Below are 17091 nucleotides of genomic sequence, written 5' to 3'. Positions count from 1 at the left end.
AGGAGTTCACAGCCGGCCGCTTTTCGACATTCGCGTTGGCAACACGTCTTCCCCTTTAAAAAAATTACCCCCTCCCAAATCATGGTAACTCCGTTCTCGAAACGGACACCATATAAGTTATTTACATCGAGTTACCTAGCGAGGATTGCGTAACTATCGCTGTAGAAATAGGGGACTGTTAAAAGCGGGATGGTTTGGAAAAAACGAGTTTTTGTGTTGCTGATGCCGGGGCGCGTACTACGCGGCAACCACGGTCAATTCGTAGTGCCATATCTCATGACACTTCTCTACAGCTGTTCTGGTAAGCGTGCAGGAGGAAACTCCGTATGATCATGATCTTACTTTTTCTAATTATCGATTAAGCACGGTTCCATGTTGCCACTTATTAAAAAAAAGACCCAGAGAAAACCGAAGATAAATTATCGCCTTGGCGAACTAGTTAGAAACAGCGTAAAAGAAAATATTTAAAAATACACAAATTTTATTAAAAAGACTCAAATACCGCGTTAATGGAAAAAAAGAGGGAGAGAGGAAGAGAGCAGCCACCGGCACGCCGTGTTCCCCGGTGGTCTCCCTCCCAAGAAATGACCCCACTCGACGCGGCTTACCGTCGTTGATAGGTCGAGAACCAATGTATTCCACGTGATATTACCGTTGACGGCTGAAAACGCTCGATGGCCGTCGATCTTTTTGTTTGAAATCAAGAAGTTGCCTTCTTTGGTCAGACGTGATGGTTATACACGCTGTCATCTCCAGCCACGAGCAATCTGCTTAAACATAATTATGAAATATATGAATGCTCAATCTCACTCTTTTTCTTTTTCAACCACCAAAGCCCCCTTTGCCGGTTATCGCTTCTCGGCCTTTTGGCTAAGATCAAAGTGTAGTATCTGTTTCCAGCTATTTCGCTAAAATCTTGGCCGAAAGGCGGTCAAGCGAGTATTCCAGCTATCCAGCTAGCTCCTGTAATGCTGACTTACCTGCCGGTACCCTGACGTCTCCGTTCCTGTTCCGGCTCTTGAAGTTGCCGCTGCTGTTTCCGGTTCCGTTGCTGTTCCTGATTCCGCTGCTGTTCCTGATCCTGGTGCCGCTGCTACTTACCTGTCGCTGCTGTTCCGGGTCTCCACGCTGTATCCTGACTTGGCTGTCTCTTGCCATTGCTTCCTGACGCTGTTCCTTCCTGGGACTGACATTAACCCGACGACCTCTCCGTAGCCATCATGGCTGCAGAGGTAAAAAAGAGAACCGCTCGACTGGATGTCGATTCTGGCTTCATTGACGTTGCTCGGGCTTTCCTCGAAAAACTCGGACCCGAGTCTATCGAAACGTTGCAACCTGTGGGTAAAGAGGCATTCCTACTTACCTTCACAACTCTGGCTTTCCTGCAGCAAGCGGTCTCCTATGGAGAAATATTAATCGGGAACAAATCATGTAAAGTTACCAGTGTTGAAGATGACGGCATCTGGCTGACGATCAAAAACTTACCATCATGGATTCAATGGGACGCCATTTTGACGAACCTAAGACAATACGGCGAAATAAAAGCTCACCGCCTGGACGAATACAAGGAGCTTAAAGGAATTAAAAATGGGGACCGTTCAGTAAAAATAAAAATGGCCAAAACAATACCTAATGTGCTTTATTTCGGGCGAAGTAGAGCACTTGTATACTATTCAGGAGTGGCAAAGAAATGCTTCTTTTGCGACCAGGAGGGGCACGTTGCCTCTACCTGTGAGGCAAAGAAGACCAAGGTGACGGACCAGTCGCAAAAGGCCACAGGAGTGCAGGGACACCCAATCACTACCCAAGACGAAGACCAAGAGAGAGAAGAACCCATAACAGAACCGGCAACACCACTAAAGACACCACCCAGCGAACACCAAGAACCACTGCCCCAAGAACATATCAAAGGACTTTATGTCAGCCCAGAAAAACTAAAAGCAATCAGCAACTACTCGCAGGCCCAACTTCGGGGATTTCTGAAATATATCCAGACCACGGACGAAATAAACGATATACGGAGGCAGATGTTTATCACGCTCATCAACAAAGAACAGGAGAAATTCTCAAAACGACGAATGCCCAACTCTCCGGAAAAAGCAACAAAGAAAGGGAAGACACAAAATGAAGAACAAACATATGCTAGCGCCACCGGAAGCACACCTGATAAAGACTTGTATGCAGCATACGTAACTTATTGAACTCTCTTATTTTTCATAAAAGGCAAAATTTAATTTCAAAAGCGTGCTAAATTCCATTTTTATTCATTTATATTCATTTACTTTTGTGTACTTTTATCTGGTTTTAACTCTATGTTATCCCTGAAAAAAAATTTTAATTTTAAGAAAATAATGATACTCACCTTGTTATATAAAAAACCATTTATACTTACCTTGACGTTTGAAGAAAAAAACCAAAACCTAAAAAACGAAAAATGAAACTAATTTTATCTTGTTCGCGCTAATTTAATGTAATTAAACGCGAACATTTGTAAATTTGTAAATTTGACTGAAAATTAATAAAATATTTCAGTATCTGTTCTCTGGTCCCTGTTGTCTCCAGTACCATCACCAAAGAAAACTGAACCCTCCACCATAGTCAAAGGGTACGCCGACGCTGTTAAGTCTCCTCAGCGTTCGCCGAAATCTGATCCTCCAACACCAAAGGAACCCAAACAAGAAGTGGAAATTTACGCCCGCGATTGGAATTTCGCTATAATGTCAAAACAAGAAATTGAAAACTTCATTCGGCGTGCCAAAGCATTAACATCCAAGGACACCAAAATCATAAACTGGCGAAGCAACACTCTAGCGATGGCTGAGAGAATACTGAAGAACCGTTCTAAACGACCTCATAGCCCTCCTCGTGACAAAGACCCAAAAAAAGGGAAGAATTAGTACCTCGTTTTGAGCTGTAAATATGTTTTTAATAACTCTTTTAAGTTTTATGTATACTTTTAATTCTTTAATTTTAAGTTTACATTTTTATATGTTTTGGGCCTTTTAATTGGTATTTAGTTATAAATAGGGGACATTTTGTAATCTGGTACGCTGGATCTCTGTAAAAAAAAACATATGAATATTTTTTACGTTAAAGTTAAAAAGAAAGGAAAAAATACTTACCTTAGTTTAAAATACAGAAAAATAAAATATAGTTAAAATTTATACTTACCTTGTTAAAACATAGAGAAAAATAGTTAAAAATTATACTTACTTGCTTTGTTAAAAAAATATAGGAAAAATAGGTTAAACCCATACTTACCTTGACGTTTTTTACAAAAAAAACAAACCTGAAAAAAGAAATAACTGTTTTTTGACAATGTTCGCGCTAATTTAAATGCTAATAACGCGACCATTTTTGTAACCATGACAAATGAATTTCAAATAAACAAATTCAGTATCTGTTCTTATCAGCTTAATATCTGATACGGGTCCCATCGGGGCCCAAGATATTAAACTTATTTTTGGACGGCGGCGGAGAGGTCGGAGCTTGCTCCACCTCCGCCACGGGTTGGCCTGGTATTGCAGTTCTTCCAGGATCGGCCCACCTCGCTCAATGAATCTAAAATCAAACACCATATATATATATATATATATATATATATATATATATATATATATATATATATATATATATATATATATATATATATATATATATATATTCCTAACGTCATAAGAGGGAAAGTCGTCATTGGCTAGTAGATCATTTTGAAGATTCGGACGGATTTGTTTTGTAAATTTTACCATAATTGTCGTACGTTACCAACGGTATGATTTTTTAAGTCACTTTCGTTACTAACAGGAGACATGATTAGGAGTTCACAGCCGGCCGCTTTTCGACATTCGCGTTGGCAACACGTCTTCCCCTTTAAAAAAATTACCCCCTCCCAAATCATGGTAACTCCGTTCTCGAAACGGACACCATATAAGTTATTTACATCGAGTTACCTAGCGAGGATTGCGTAACTATCGCTGTAGAAATAGGGGACTGTTAAAAGCGGGATGGTTTGGAAAAAACGAGTTTTTGTGTTGCTGATGCCGGGGCGCGTACTACGCGGCAACCACGGTCAATTCGTAGTGCCATATCTCATGACACTTCTCTACAGCTGTTCTGGTAAGCGTGCAGGAGGAAACTCCGTATGATCATGATCTTACTTTTTCTAATTATCGATTAAGCACGGTTCCATGTTGCCACTTATTAAAAAAAAGACCCAGAGAAAACCGAAGATAAATTATCGCCTTGGCGAACTAGTTAGAAACAGCGTAAAAGAAAATATTTAAAAATACACAAATTTTATTAAAAAGACTCAAATACCGCGTTAATGGAAAAAAAGAGGGAGAGAGGAAGAGAGCAGCCACCGGCACGCCGTGTTCCCCGGTGGTCTCCCTCCCAAGAAATGACCCCACTCGACGCGGCTTACCGTCGTTGATAGGTCGAGAACCAATGTATTCCACGTGATATTACCGTTGACGGCTGAAAACGCTCGATGGCCGTCGATCTTTTTGTTTGAAATCAAGAAGTTGCCTTCTTTGGTCACACGTGATGGTTATACACGCTGTCATCTCCAGCCACGAGCAATCTGCTTAAACATAATTATGAAATATATGAATGCTCAATCTCACTCTTTTTCTTTTTCAACCACCAAAGCCCCCTTTGCCGGTTATCGCTTCTCGGCCTTTTGGCTAAGATCAAAGTGTAGTATCTGTTCTTAGCTATTTCGCTGAAATCTTGGCCGAAAGGCCGTTAAGCGACGTATACGCTTCTCAGCCTGTTCCTGCGATGCTGACTTACCTGCCGGTATCCTGACGTGCCTGTTCCTGTTCCTGCTTCCGAAGCTGCTGCCGCTGTTCCTGGTTCCGCTGCTGTTCCTGGTTCCGCTGCTGATCCTGGTTCCGCTGCTGATCCTGGTTCCGCTGCTGTTCCTGATTCCGCTGCTGTTCCTGATCCTGGTGCCGCTGCTACTTACCTGTCGCTGCTGTTCCGGGTCTACTCGCTTTATCCTGACTTGGCCGATTCCTGCCATTGCCACTCGACGCTGTTCCTGTTGGGACTTGTCTTCACCTGAGGACCCCTCTAAAGCCATCATGGCTGCAGAGGTAAAAAAGAGGACCGCTCGTCTAGACGTCGACGCTGGCTTCCTTGAAGTCGCTCGGGCTTTCCTCGAAAAACTCGGACCCGAGTCTATCGAAACGCTGCAACCTGTGGGTAAGGAGTCATTCCTGCTTACCTTCACAACCCTGGCTTTTCTGCAACAAGCGGTCTCCTACGGAGAAATTACAATCGGAAATAAATCATGTAAAGTTACCAGCGTCGAGGATAACGGCGTCTGGCTAACAATCAAAAACTTACCATCATGGATCCAATGGGACGCCATATTGACGAACCTAAGACAATACGGCGAAATAAAAGCACACCGCTTAGACGAATATAAAGAGCTTAAAGGGATCAAGAACGGCGACCGAGCGGTAAAAATTAAAATGAACCAAACTATACCTAATGTACTTTATTTCGGGCGCAGCCGGGCCCTTGTATACTACACAGGGGTGGCCAAGAAGTGCTTTTTTTGTGAACAAGAGGGGCACGTAGCCTCCTCTTGCGAAACAAAGAAAAACCAGATGGCAGAGAAGATACGGGTTTCTGAAGAGATCCAGGAACAACCCCCGACGACCGCACAGGAAAGCGCCAATTCCAGTCAACCAGACTCCGACAAAAGTACTTCTGCTAAGGAGCACGATCCGAAAGTAGAAGCAGCAATACCACTAGAGGCACCACCCAGCGACAACCAGGAACCACGACCGAAATACCTACCCATCTCACCGTCCTCAGTAGAAACCATCAAGAAATATTCACAGGCAAAACTTCAAGAATTTAAGACACATGTCCAGACAGCAGACGACATAGACGATGCAAGGAAAAAGGAATGGATCGAGATCATCAACGCAGCACAAGCTAAATTTTCAAAACGGCGTATCCACACCTCTCCGGAAAGAGAGGCCAAGAAGGGAAAGACCCAGAAAGAAGAAGGGAAGACATTCGCAAGCGCCACCAAATCCACTCCTGACCAGGACTTGTACTCGGAATATGTAACATACTAAACTTTTGTAAATATGTTTCGGATACACTTTTAATATACTTTTATATATTTTAGTGTACTGTTCAAATGTTTTATTTGTCACCTCTAGTTTAAAATTAAGCTGTTTATCTCGATAATTTTTTAGTGTTTTGTTTTAAAGTTTTTAACTTTACTTAAACTCTCAATGTTTTAAACCTGAAAAAAAAAAATTAATCATATGCTTAAAATCTATACTTACCTTGTTTGACTATGAACTAGACTTTGTTCGCAATAATTTAATTAATCTAAACGCGAACAAATTTAACAAATGTTAAAATGTAAAATGTAAATATTAACGAAGCTTTTAATAAACAATTAAAAGTATCTGTTCTTATCAGCTTAATATCTGATACGGGTCCCATCGGGGCCCAAGATATTAAACTTATTTTTGGACGGCGGCGGAGAGGTCGGAGCTTGCTCCACCTCCGCCACGGGTTGGCCTGGTATTGCAGTTCTTCCAGGATCGGCCCACCTCGCTCAATGAATCTAAAATCAAACACCATATATATATATATATATATATATATATATATATATATATATATATATATATATATATATATATATATATATATATATATTCCTAACGTCATAAGAGGGAAAGTCGTCATTGGCTAGTAGATCATTTTGAAGATTCGGACGGATTTGTTTTGTAAATTTTACCATAATTGTCGTACGTTACCAACGGTATGATTTTTTAAGTCACTTTCGTTACTAACAGGAGACATGATTAGGAGTTCACAGCCGGCCGCTTTTCGACATTCGCGTTGGCAACACGTCTTCCCCTTTAAAAAAATTACCCCCTCCCAAATCATGGTAACTCCGTTCTCGAAACGGACACCATATAAGTTATTTACATCGAGTTACCTAGCGAGGATTGCGTAACTATCGCTGTAGAAATAGGGGACTGTTAAAAGCGGGATGGTTTGGAAAAAACGAGTTTTTGTGTTGCTGATGCCGGGGCGCGTACTACGCGGCAACCACGGTCAATTCGTAGTGCCATATCTCATGACACTTCTCTACAGCTGTTCTGGTAAGCGTGCAGGAGGAAACTCCGTATGATCATGATCTTACTTTTTCTAATTATCGATTAAGCACGGTTCCATGTTGCCACTTATTAAAAAAAAGACCCAGAGAAAACCGAAGATAAATTATCGCCTTGGCGAACTAGTTAGAAACAGCGTAAAAGAAAATATTTAAAAATACACAAATTTTATTAAAAAGACTCAAATACCGCGTTAATGGAAAAAAAGAGGGAGAGAGGAAGAGAGCAGCCACCGGCACGCCGTGTTCCCCGGTGGTCTCCCTCCCAAGAAATGACCCCACTCGACGCGGCTTACCGTCGTTGATAGGTCGAGAACCAATGTATTCCACGTGATATTACCGTTGACGGCTGAAAACGCTCGATGGCCGTCGATCTTTTTGTTTGAAATCAAGAAGTTGCCTTCTTTGGTCAGACGTGATGGTTATACACGCTGTCATCTCCAGCCACGAGCAATCTGCTTAAACATAATTATGAAATATATGAATGCTCAATCTCACTCTTTTTCTTTTTCAACCACCAAAGCCCCCTTTGCCGGTTATCGCTTCTCGGCCTTTTGGCTAAGATCAAAGTGTAGTATCTGTTTTCAATAGTGCTATACCGAGATCTTAGTCGGGGGGCGAGAAGTGTTTTTACGCCTTTTAGGCGAGTTTTACCTGCTCTCTGCCACGCTGAGTTGTCAGTCGCTGTCGTTCCTGTCTCCGGACCAGTACCAGATCCGGCTGTTCCTGATTTCCTGTTGCCGCATACCAACGGTTCCTGAGTTCTGGTTTCCGCTTCGGCGGTTACCACGAACATCACCATGCCTCCTGAGACGGCGTTGTCGACTCCAGTGCAGTCCGCATCCTCGTACTCAAGGAAAGCCACTGCACGTATCAAGTTTGAAGGGGTTTCTGTGGAAGATTTGGCTCTTGCTCTTCTCGACTACCTTGGCCCCGACAGTCTTACAGTCTTCCAAATAATTGGGAAGGCCGAAGTTCAAGTAACCTTCAAAGATAGCACCTGTCATCAGAAAGCTGTAGACTCTGGCATTATCGTTGGGGAAAAACACCTCAATGTAACAAGCGTAGCTGACCCGGTGACCCAAATCACCATCAAAGATGCCCCAAGCTGGTGGAACTTACCTTTTTTGAGGATCAACCTGAAAAATTACGGAGATGTATTGTCGGAGACCTGGGAAACCTATCAGAGAGGTCCACTTGTGGGCATCCGAAATGGAAATCGTCGTTTGGAGATTAAGATCAAAAGCCCAATCCCGAACCTGATGACCATCGCTGGCCATCGTATTCAAATAACCTACCAAGGAGTTCAAAGAATGTGCTTCTACTGTCGGAAGGACAGTCATCAGGTTCGGGATTGTCCCAAGAAGAAAAATAAGGTGCGTTCAACTCCAGCGAACACCGACGTCCAGGTCCAGAATCCAGCACCCATCGATTCTGAGAACATACGATACTTAGAACCAATATCTCGCCACAACGCAGAAGCAGACGCTGACGCTGCCGATTCTGACAAGCAGATACGGATGGACCAAGAAGGAGAAGAAGCAGGAGACTTTGAGACGGGCGAGGATGGTTGGGGTTTTTCTTCACCAAATTCGTCCTCCAAGAATTCCAAGAATTCCGAAACGCCAGCCAAAGGCTTCGCAGATGTTTTGAAAACGTCACCACACCTTCATGCTGATAATCCAGAATCTATTTTCCAGTCTTCCAAAGAACCTGAAAAAAACTGCGCAATATACGAACAAAAGTGGGCCTGGTTAGAAATGTCGGATCAAGAGATCAAGGACTTCTGCCGCCGAGCTCAGGCCTTGACCACAACGTCTCCTGGTATCCTGAAATGGCGTGATAACGCACTATCCCAAGCACGAGGCAATCTTCAGCTCCGCAAGAAACGCGCTCACAGCTCACCATCTGCATTTCAACCCAAGAAAGGGAAACAATAGAACTCATGTTGAAAGTGTAATTATATTTTAAAAGTATCCATTAAGTTCAGTATTATAAGTGTACACTGCTTTTATCTCGTAAAATTTTAATTTTAAATTTTAATTTAATTTTAATTTTAAACTTAAGTTTTTGTGATTTTTCCTTCTCTTGTCTGTTAAATGTATCTAACATTTAATGTTCTGGTTCGCCTATTATTGGTAAACAAATGGTGTTCGTTATCCCTGAAAAAAAATAGATTAATTGTAAAGTTAAAAAAGAATTATACTTACCTTGTTGAGCTAAAAGAAAAAAAAAAGTTAACGCGTAAAAATTATATACTTACCTAGACGTTTTGTAAAAAGCTAAAAACCTGTAAAAAACCTGAAAAAAATGTTTTAATAATGTTCGCGATAAATTAATTAATAATAACCGCGAACATTTGTAACCTTTGACCAGAATTTAAATAAACAAATTCAGTATCTGTTCTTATCAGCTTAATATCTGATACGGGTCCCATCGGGGCCCAAGATATTAAACTTATTTTTGGACGGCGGCGGAGAGGTCGGAGCTTGCTCCACCTCCGCCACGGGTTGGCCTGGTATTGCAGTTCTTCCAGGATCGGCCCACCTCGCTCAATGAATCTAAAATCAAACACCATATATATATATATATATATATATATATATATATATATATATATATATATATATATATATATATATTCCTAACGTCATAAGAGGGAAAGTCGTCATTGGCTAGTAGATCATTTTGAAGATTCGGACGGATTTGTTTTGTAAATTTTACCATAATTGTCGTACGTTACCAACGGTATGATTTTTTAAGTCACTTTCGTTACTAACAGGAGACATGATTAGGAGTTCACAGCCGGCCGCTTTTCGACATTCGCGTTCGCAACACGTCTTCCCCTTTAAAAAAATTACCCCCTCCCAAATCATGGTAACTCCGTTCTCGAAACGGACACCATATAAGTTATTTACATCGAGTTACCTAGCGAGGATTGCGTAACTATCGCTGTAGAAATAGGGGACTGTTAAAAGCGGGATGGTTTGGAAAAAACGAGTTTTTGTGTTGCTGATGCCGGGGCGCGTACTACGCGGCAACCACGGTCAATTCGTAGTGCCATATCTCATGACACTTCTCTACAGCTGTTCTGGTAAGCGTGCAGGAGGAAACTCCGTATGATCATGATCTTACTTTTTCTAATTATCGATTAAGCACGGTTCCATGTTGCCACTTATTAAAAAAAAGACCCAGAGAAAACCGAAGATAAATTATCGCCTTGGCGAACTAGTTAGAAACAGCGTAAAAGAAAATATTTAAAAATACACAAATTTTATTAAAAAGACTCAAATACCGCGTTAATGGAAAAAAAGAGGGAGAGAGGAAGAGATCAGCCACCGGCACGCCGTGTTCCCCGGTGGTCTCCCTCCCAAGAAATGACCCCACTCGACGCGGCTTACCGTCGTTGATAGGTCGAGAACCAATGTATTCCACGTGATATTACCGTTGACGGCTGAAAACGCTCGATGGCCGTCGATCTTTTTGTTTGAAATCAAGAAGTTGCCTTCTTTGGTCAGACGTGATGGTTATACACGCTGTCATCTCCAGCCACGAGCAATCTGCTTAAACATAATTATGAAATATATGAATGCTCAATCTCACTCTTTTTCTTTTTCAACCACCAAAGCCCCCTTTGCCGGTTATCGCTTCTCGGCCTTTTGGCTAAGATCAAAGTGTAGTATCTGTTTGCTCCTTTCTTCGAAGCCAAAGGCCGGGAACCGTCTATACCTGTACGGGAAAAATACGTACCTGCTCGCTGTTCCTGCCACGCTGCATCGCCAGACGTCCTCGTTCCAGTTGCTGTTCCAGCTACCGCTCCAGCCTTCCAGTTGCTTGCTGCTCCGTTCCAGGGCTCCCTAAGCTCCGCTTCGGCGGGTGCCGTCCGGGTTGCCATGCCACCAGTGATGTCCTTGTCGACTTCAGCAGAGTCCTCGTTTTCGACCTCCAAGAAGGCTACTGCTCGTATAAAATTCGACGGGGTCAATGTGGAAGATTTGGCGGTAGCCCTTTTCGACTGCATTGGCCCCAAGAGCATCGAAGTTTTCCAGATGCTCGGAAAAGCTGAATGCCAGATAACGTTCAAGAACGCCATCTGCTATCAGAAGGCTATCGACGCCGGTATCATTGTCGGGGACAAACATCTAGACATCGTGGGTGTCGCCGATCCAGTCACCCAAATCACGTTAAAAGATGCTCCTTGCTGGTGGGAGTTATCATTCCTGAAGTCTGCGTTGAAGAGCTACTGCGAGGTGGTTTCAGAATCGTGGGAGAAATTCCAGACGGGCCCGTTGAAAGATGTTCGGAATGGGAACCGGCGCCTAGAAGTTAAACTCAAAAGCCCGATCCCGAACCTGATGACCATCAGTGGACACCGTGTACAGATCGTTTACCAAGGGGTACAACGGATGTGTTTTTACTGCCGTAAAGACAGTCATCAGGTTCGGGATTGCCCCAAGAAGAAGAAAAAAGTACGTCCGATAACTGAACATACGGATCAAAAACCCGCCCCTGAAGATCCTGAAGTTGTAAGGAGCCAGACACCACCACCAGGAGCAGACCCGTCAGACTTCACTGGCGATGGTGTAATCGTAGAAAAAATGGACGAAGGAGGCTCAGGAGAAGGAAACTTCGAAGGTTGCGAAGATGGCTGGCGCCTATCCCCGCCAGGGTCTCTCCCTAAGGTCCTCGAGCCACCAGTAAAATCAAATGGCTACTCCAACGCAGTTAAAACTCCACCGCGTCAAGAACCAGATTTGGAGTCTTCTCCAATCTCAGAACATCCAGTTTCGGAAATTCCGATATACGAACGAGAATGGACATTTTGGGAGATGTCCACCCAAGATTTAGAGGACTTTTGCCGTCGAGCACAGGACTTGGACACGACTTCGCCAGAAATCCGTAAATGGCGTGAAAACTCACTGAGGCATGCGCGCATATGCTTGCAAAATTGCGCGAAACGTACACGGACTTCACCATCTGGAACGCAAGCAAAAAAAGGGAAAAAATAAGCCATCAATATGATTTGTAAATATGTAATTATGTTTTTAATTATATATTTTTTTAGATTTTAAAATCCGCGTAAGGTTACAAGTAACTACGTAACAAATGTTTTAGTAAAATTTTAAATTTCATCATTTTAATTTTACATCTTTAAGTGTTTTGGCTTTCTAAGTGTTTTTTTTTGTTGTTGTTTAAAAACAAATGGTTATTTTGTACGGTATTGCCCTCGTTTTTTGTATCGATAGACATATATTTTTTTAACGTTAAACGCTAGAAAGGAAAAAAAAAAATGAAATATACTTACCCTGTTAAAAAAGAAAATAGTAAAATAATACTTACCTTGACACCTTTTATAAAAAGACAAACCTGAAAAAAGAAATTAAGTTTTGACAGTGTTCGCGCTAAATTAATAATTAATAACGCGAACATATGTAACCATGACAAGAATTTAAATAAACAAATTCAGTATCTGTTCCCAGCTATTTCGCTGAAATCTTGGCCGAAAGGCCGTCAAGCGAGTTTTTCCAGCTATACAGCTAGTTCCTGCGATGCTGACTTACCTGCCGGTATCCTGACGTTCCTGTTCCTGTTCCTGCTTCTGAAGCTGCTGCCGCTGTTCCTGGTTCCGTTGCTGATCCTGGTACCGCTGCTGTTCCTGATCCTGGTGCCGCTGCTACTTTTCTGTCGCTGCTGTTCCGGGTCTCCACGCTGTTTCCTGACTTGGCTGTCTCTTGCCATTGTTTGCTGACGCTGTTCCTTCCTGGGACTGACATTAACCCGACGACCTCTCCGTAGCCATCATGGCTGCAGAGGTAAAAAAGAGAACCGCTCGACTGGATGTCGATTCTGGCTTCATTGACGTTGCTCGGGCTTTCCTCGAAAAACTCGGACCCGAGTCTATCGAAACGTTGCAACCTGTGGGTAAAGAGGCATTCCTACTTACCTTCACAACTCTGGCTTTCCTGCAGCAAGCGGTCTCCTATGGAGAAATATTAATCGGGAACAAATCATGTAAAGTTACCAGTGTTGAAGATGACGGCATCTGGCTGACGATCAAAAACTTACCATCATGGATTCAATGGGACGCCATTTTGACGAACCTAAGACAATACGGCGAAATAAAAGCTCACCGCCTGGACGAATATAAAGAGCTTAAAGGGATCAAGAACGGCGACCGTTCAGTAAAAATAAAAATGGCCAAAACAATACCTAATGTGCTTTATTTCGGGCGAAGTAGAGCACTTGTATACTATTCAGGAGTGGCAAAGAAATGCTTCTTTTGCGACCAGGAGGGGCACGTTGCCTCTACCTGTGAGGCAAAGAAGACCAAGGTGACGGACCAGTCGCAAAAGGCCACAGGAGTGCAGGGACACCCACTCACTACCCAAGACGAAGACCAAGAGAGAGAAGAACCCATAACAGAACCGGCAACACCACTAAAGACACCACCCAGCGAACACCAAGAACCACTGCCCCAAGAACATATCAAAGGACTTTATGTCAGCCCGGAAAAACTAAAAGCAATCAGCAACTACTCGCAGGCCCAACTTCGGGGATTTCTGAAATACATCCAGACCACGGACGAAATAAACGATATACGGAGGCAGATGTTTATCACGCTCATCAACAAAGAACAGGAGAAATTCTCAAAACGACGAATGCCCAACTCTCCGGAAAAAGCAACAAAGAAAGGGAAGACACAAAATGAAGAACAAACATATGCTAGCGCCACCGGAAGCACACCTGATAAAGACTTGTATGCAGCATACGTAACTTATTGAACTCTCTTATTTTTCATAAAAGGCAAAATTTAATTTCAAAAGCGTGCTAAATTCCATTTTTATTCATTTATATTCATTTACTTTTGTGTACTTTTATCTGGTTTTAACTCTATGTTATCCCTGAAAAAAAAATTTTAATTTTAAGAAAATAATGATACTCACCTTGTTATATAAAAAACCATTTATACTTACCTTGACGTTTGAAGAAAAAAACCAAAACCTAAAAAACGAAAAATGAAACTAATTTTATCTTGTTCGCGCTAATTTAATGTAATTAAACGCGAACATGTGTAAATTTGTAAATTTGACTGAAAATTAATAAAATATTTCAGTATCTGTTCTTATCTATAGTGCTATACCGAGATCTTAGTCGGGGGGCGAGAAGTGTTTATACGCCTTTAAGGCGAGTCATACGTACCTGCTCGTCTATCTGCCAAGCTGAGTCGGCATTTTACACCGACCCAGATCCTGTTCCAGTTGAAGTTCCTGTTCCTGCTCCTGCGTTCCAGTCGCTGTTTGGCTCATCCCAGCGGTTCCTGAGTATCCGGTTTCCGCTTCGGCGGTCACCACCATCGTCGCCATGCCTGCCGTGTCGTCTCTGCCGTGCAAGCCACAGTCCGGGCCTTCGTCCTCCAAGAAGGCCACGGCACGAATCAAGTTCGACGGGGTCAATGTAGAAGATTTGGCTGTAGCTCTTTTCGACTACATTGGCCCCAAGAGCATCACCGTCTTCCAGATGCTGGCTAAATCTGAATGTCAGATTACGTTCAAGGACGCCATCTGTTATCAGAAGGCCGTAGATGCCGGTATAATTGTCGGCGACAAGCATCTAAGCATCATAGGAGTTGCAGACCCGGTGACTCAAATCACCATGAAGGATGCGCCTAGCTGGTGGGATCTACCGTTCCTGCGAGCCGCTCTGAGGAACTACTGCGAAGTGGTTTCGGAAACATGGGAAACCTTCCAGAAAGGCCCGCTTAAAGATGTCCGAAACGGAAATCGCCGCCTTGAAGTCAAGGTCAAGAGCCCAATCCCGAACCTGATGACCATCAGCGGACATCGCATTCAGCTCGTATATCAAGGTGTCCAAAGAATGTGCTTCTACTGTCGTAAAGACAGTCATCAGGTTCGGGATTGTCCTAAGAAGAAAAGAAAGGCGCCACCAGCTCCAGAAAATTCGGTCATCCATGGCCATATTCCGGCCCCCGAAGACGCTGTCAATCTGGGGAACGAAACCACACCACCACCACAGGAAGGGGCAGCTATCACAGACGCTGCCGTCCACGAAGAACAGATGGAAGAATCTGTACCGGAAGCAGGATGTTTCGAGGGGGGTGAAGATGGCTGGAGTCTCTCTTCACCAGGATCTTCCCTCAAACCATCTGATTTGCCGCAAATGTCCAACGGCTACGCAAACGCAGTGAAGACTCCGCCACAGCACACACCTGTTCTAGAGCTCTTTCCCATTTCGAAAAACCCAGCATATGAAGAACCGATCTACGAACGAGATTGGAATTGGTCGACAATGACCGAACAGGAAATAGAGAACTTTTGCCGCCGTGCACGAAGCTTGGTCACAGAGTCACCAGAAATACTTAGATGGCGTGAAGAATCACTGACTGAAGCGCGCCTCACCTTGCAAAGTCGCAGGAAACGACCACAGACTTCCCCATCAGAATCGCACATCAAAAAAGGGAAAAAATAGGCCCTGAATATGATATGTAAATATGTTTTTAATGACTCTTTAAGTTTTATCTTTAGTTTTAATACGCTTTTAACTTTACATTATTTAAAGTTTTGATTTTGTAAATATTAAATGTCTATAGTTTAAAAAAAATGGTATGCTTAAATGTTATACTTACCGTATACTTACCTCGGATCCTGTTTACCCTGTAAAAATGAAAAGAAAATTGTTAAAACTAAAAAATATACCTAGAATGTGAAATCAAAAAAAAAACCACTTACCTTGACCAAAACAAATCAGTGAAAAAGTAACTCTTTTGTATTTTAAAATGTTTCAGTCCCGTTTATACTTGAATAATTGTAAATACTTACCTTTTAACGATAGAGGCGACGTCAGAAATTCTGGAATTTTGTGTGTAAAACAGTGTTCGCGATAATTTAAATTTTTTAATAACGCGGACACTTGTAACCATGACAACGAATTTTATATAAACAAATTCAGTATCTGTTCTTATCAGCTTAATATCTGATACGGGTCCCATCGGGGCCCAAGATATTAAACTTATTTTTGGACGGCGGCGGAGAGGTCGGAGCTTGCTCCACCTCCGCCACGGGTTGGCCTGGTATTGCAGTTCTTCCAGGATCGGCCCACCTCGCTCAATGAATCTAAAATCAAACACCATATATATATATATATATATATATATATATATATATATATATATATTCCTAACGTCATAAGAGGGAAAGTCGTCATTGGCTAGTAGATCATTTTGAAGATTCGGACGGATTTGTTTTGTAAATTTTACCATAATTGTCGTACGTTACCAACGGTATGATTTTTTAAGTCACTTTCGTTACTAACAGGAGACATGATTAGGAGTTCACAGCCGGCCGCTTTTCGACATTCGCGTTGGCAACACGTCTTCCCCTTTAAAAAAATTACCCCCTCCCAAATCATGGTAACTCCGTTCTCGAAACGGACACCATATAAGTTATTTACATCGAGTTACCTAGCGAGGATTGCGTAACTATCGCTGTAGAAATAGGGGACTGTTAAAAGCGGGATGGTTTGGAAAAAACGAGTTTTTGTGTTGCTGATGCCGGGGCGCGTACTACGCGGCAACCACGGTCAGTTCGTAGTGCCATATCTCATGACACTTCTCTACAGCTGTTCTGGTAAGCGTGCAGGAGGAAACTCCGTATGATCATGATCTTACTTTTTCTAATTATCGATTAAGCACGGTTCCATGTTGCCACTTATTAAAAAAAAGACCCAGAGAAAACCGAAGATAAATTATCGCCTTGGCGAACTAGTTAGAAACAGCGTAAAAGAAAATATTTAAAAATACACAAATTTTATTAAAAAGACTCAAATACCGCGTTAATGGAAAAAAAGAGGGAGAGAGGAAGAGAGCAGCCACCGGCACGCCGTGTTCCCCGGTGGTCTCCCTCCCAAGAAATGAC

At 42.6% G+C, this 17091-nt stretch overlaps 1 non-coding gene and 7 pseudogenes across 1 annotated transcript; all 8 read left to right on the top strand.

The window, feature by feature from the left end:
- The first annotated feature begins 850 nt into the window (after positions 1 to 850).
- LOC149931005 (U2 spliceosomal RNA) lies at positions 851 to 981 on the top strand (annotated as a pseudogene).
- Positions 982 to 3372: 2391 nt separating this feature from the next.
- On the top strand, positions 3373 to 3552 carry LOC149931004 (U2 spliceosomal RNA; annotated as a pseudogene).
- A 1113-nt stretch (positions 3553 to 4665) lies between these two features.
- LOC149931003 (U2 spliceosomal RNA) lies at positions 4666 to 4809 on the top strand (annotated as a pseudogene).
- A 1603-nt stretch (positions 4810 to 6412) lies between these two features.
- LOC149931002 (U2 spliceosomal RNA) lies at positions 6413 to 6592 on the top strand (annotated as a pseudogene).
- Positions 6593 to 7697: 1105 nt separating this feature from the next.
- On the top strand, positions 7698 to 7818 carry LOC149931001 (U2 spliceosomal RNA; annotated as a pseudogene).
- A 1703-nt stretch (positions 7819 to 9521) lies between these two features.
- Positions 9522 to 9711, top strand: LOC149931000 (U2 spliceosomal RNA). Its single transcript, XR_016476510.1, has one exon. It is a non-coding gene; the product is annotated as a U2 spliceosomal RNA (small nuclear RNA).
- Positions 9712 to 10802: 1091 nt separating this feature from the next.
- On the top strand, positions 10803 to 10884 carry LOC149930999 (U2 spliceosomal RNA; annotated as a pseudogene).
- A 5221-nt stretch (positions 10885 to 16105) lies between these two features.
- Positions 16106 to 16281, top strand: LOC149930998 (U2 spliceosomal RNA; annotated as a pseudogene).
- Positions 16282 to 17091: the final 810 nt, after the last annotated feature.

This window comes from Leiobunum rupestre, chromosome 9, assembly GCF_980474605.1.
Source record: "Leiobunum rupestre chromosome 9, qqLeiRupe1.1.hap1, whole genome shotgun sequence".
Classification (NCBI taxonomy): Eukaryota; Metazoa; Arthropoda; class Arachnida; order Opiliones; family Sclerosomatidae; genus Leiobunum; species Leiobunum rupestre.
The sequence above is the reverse complement of the archived record's forward strand: the minus strand, read 5'-3'. Positions and strand labels throughout refer to the sequence as shown.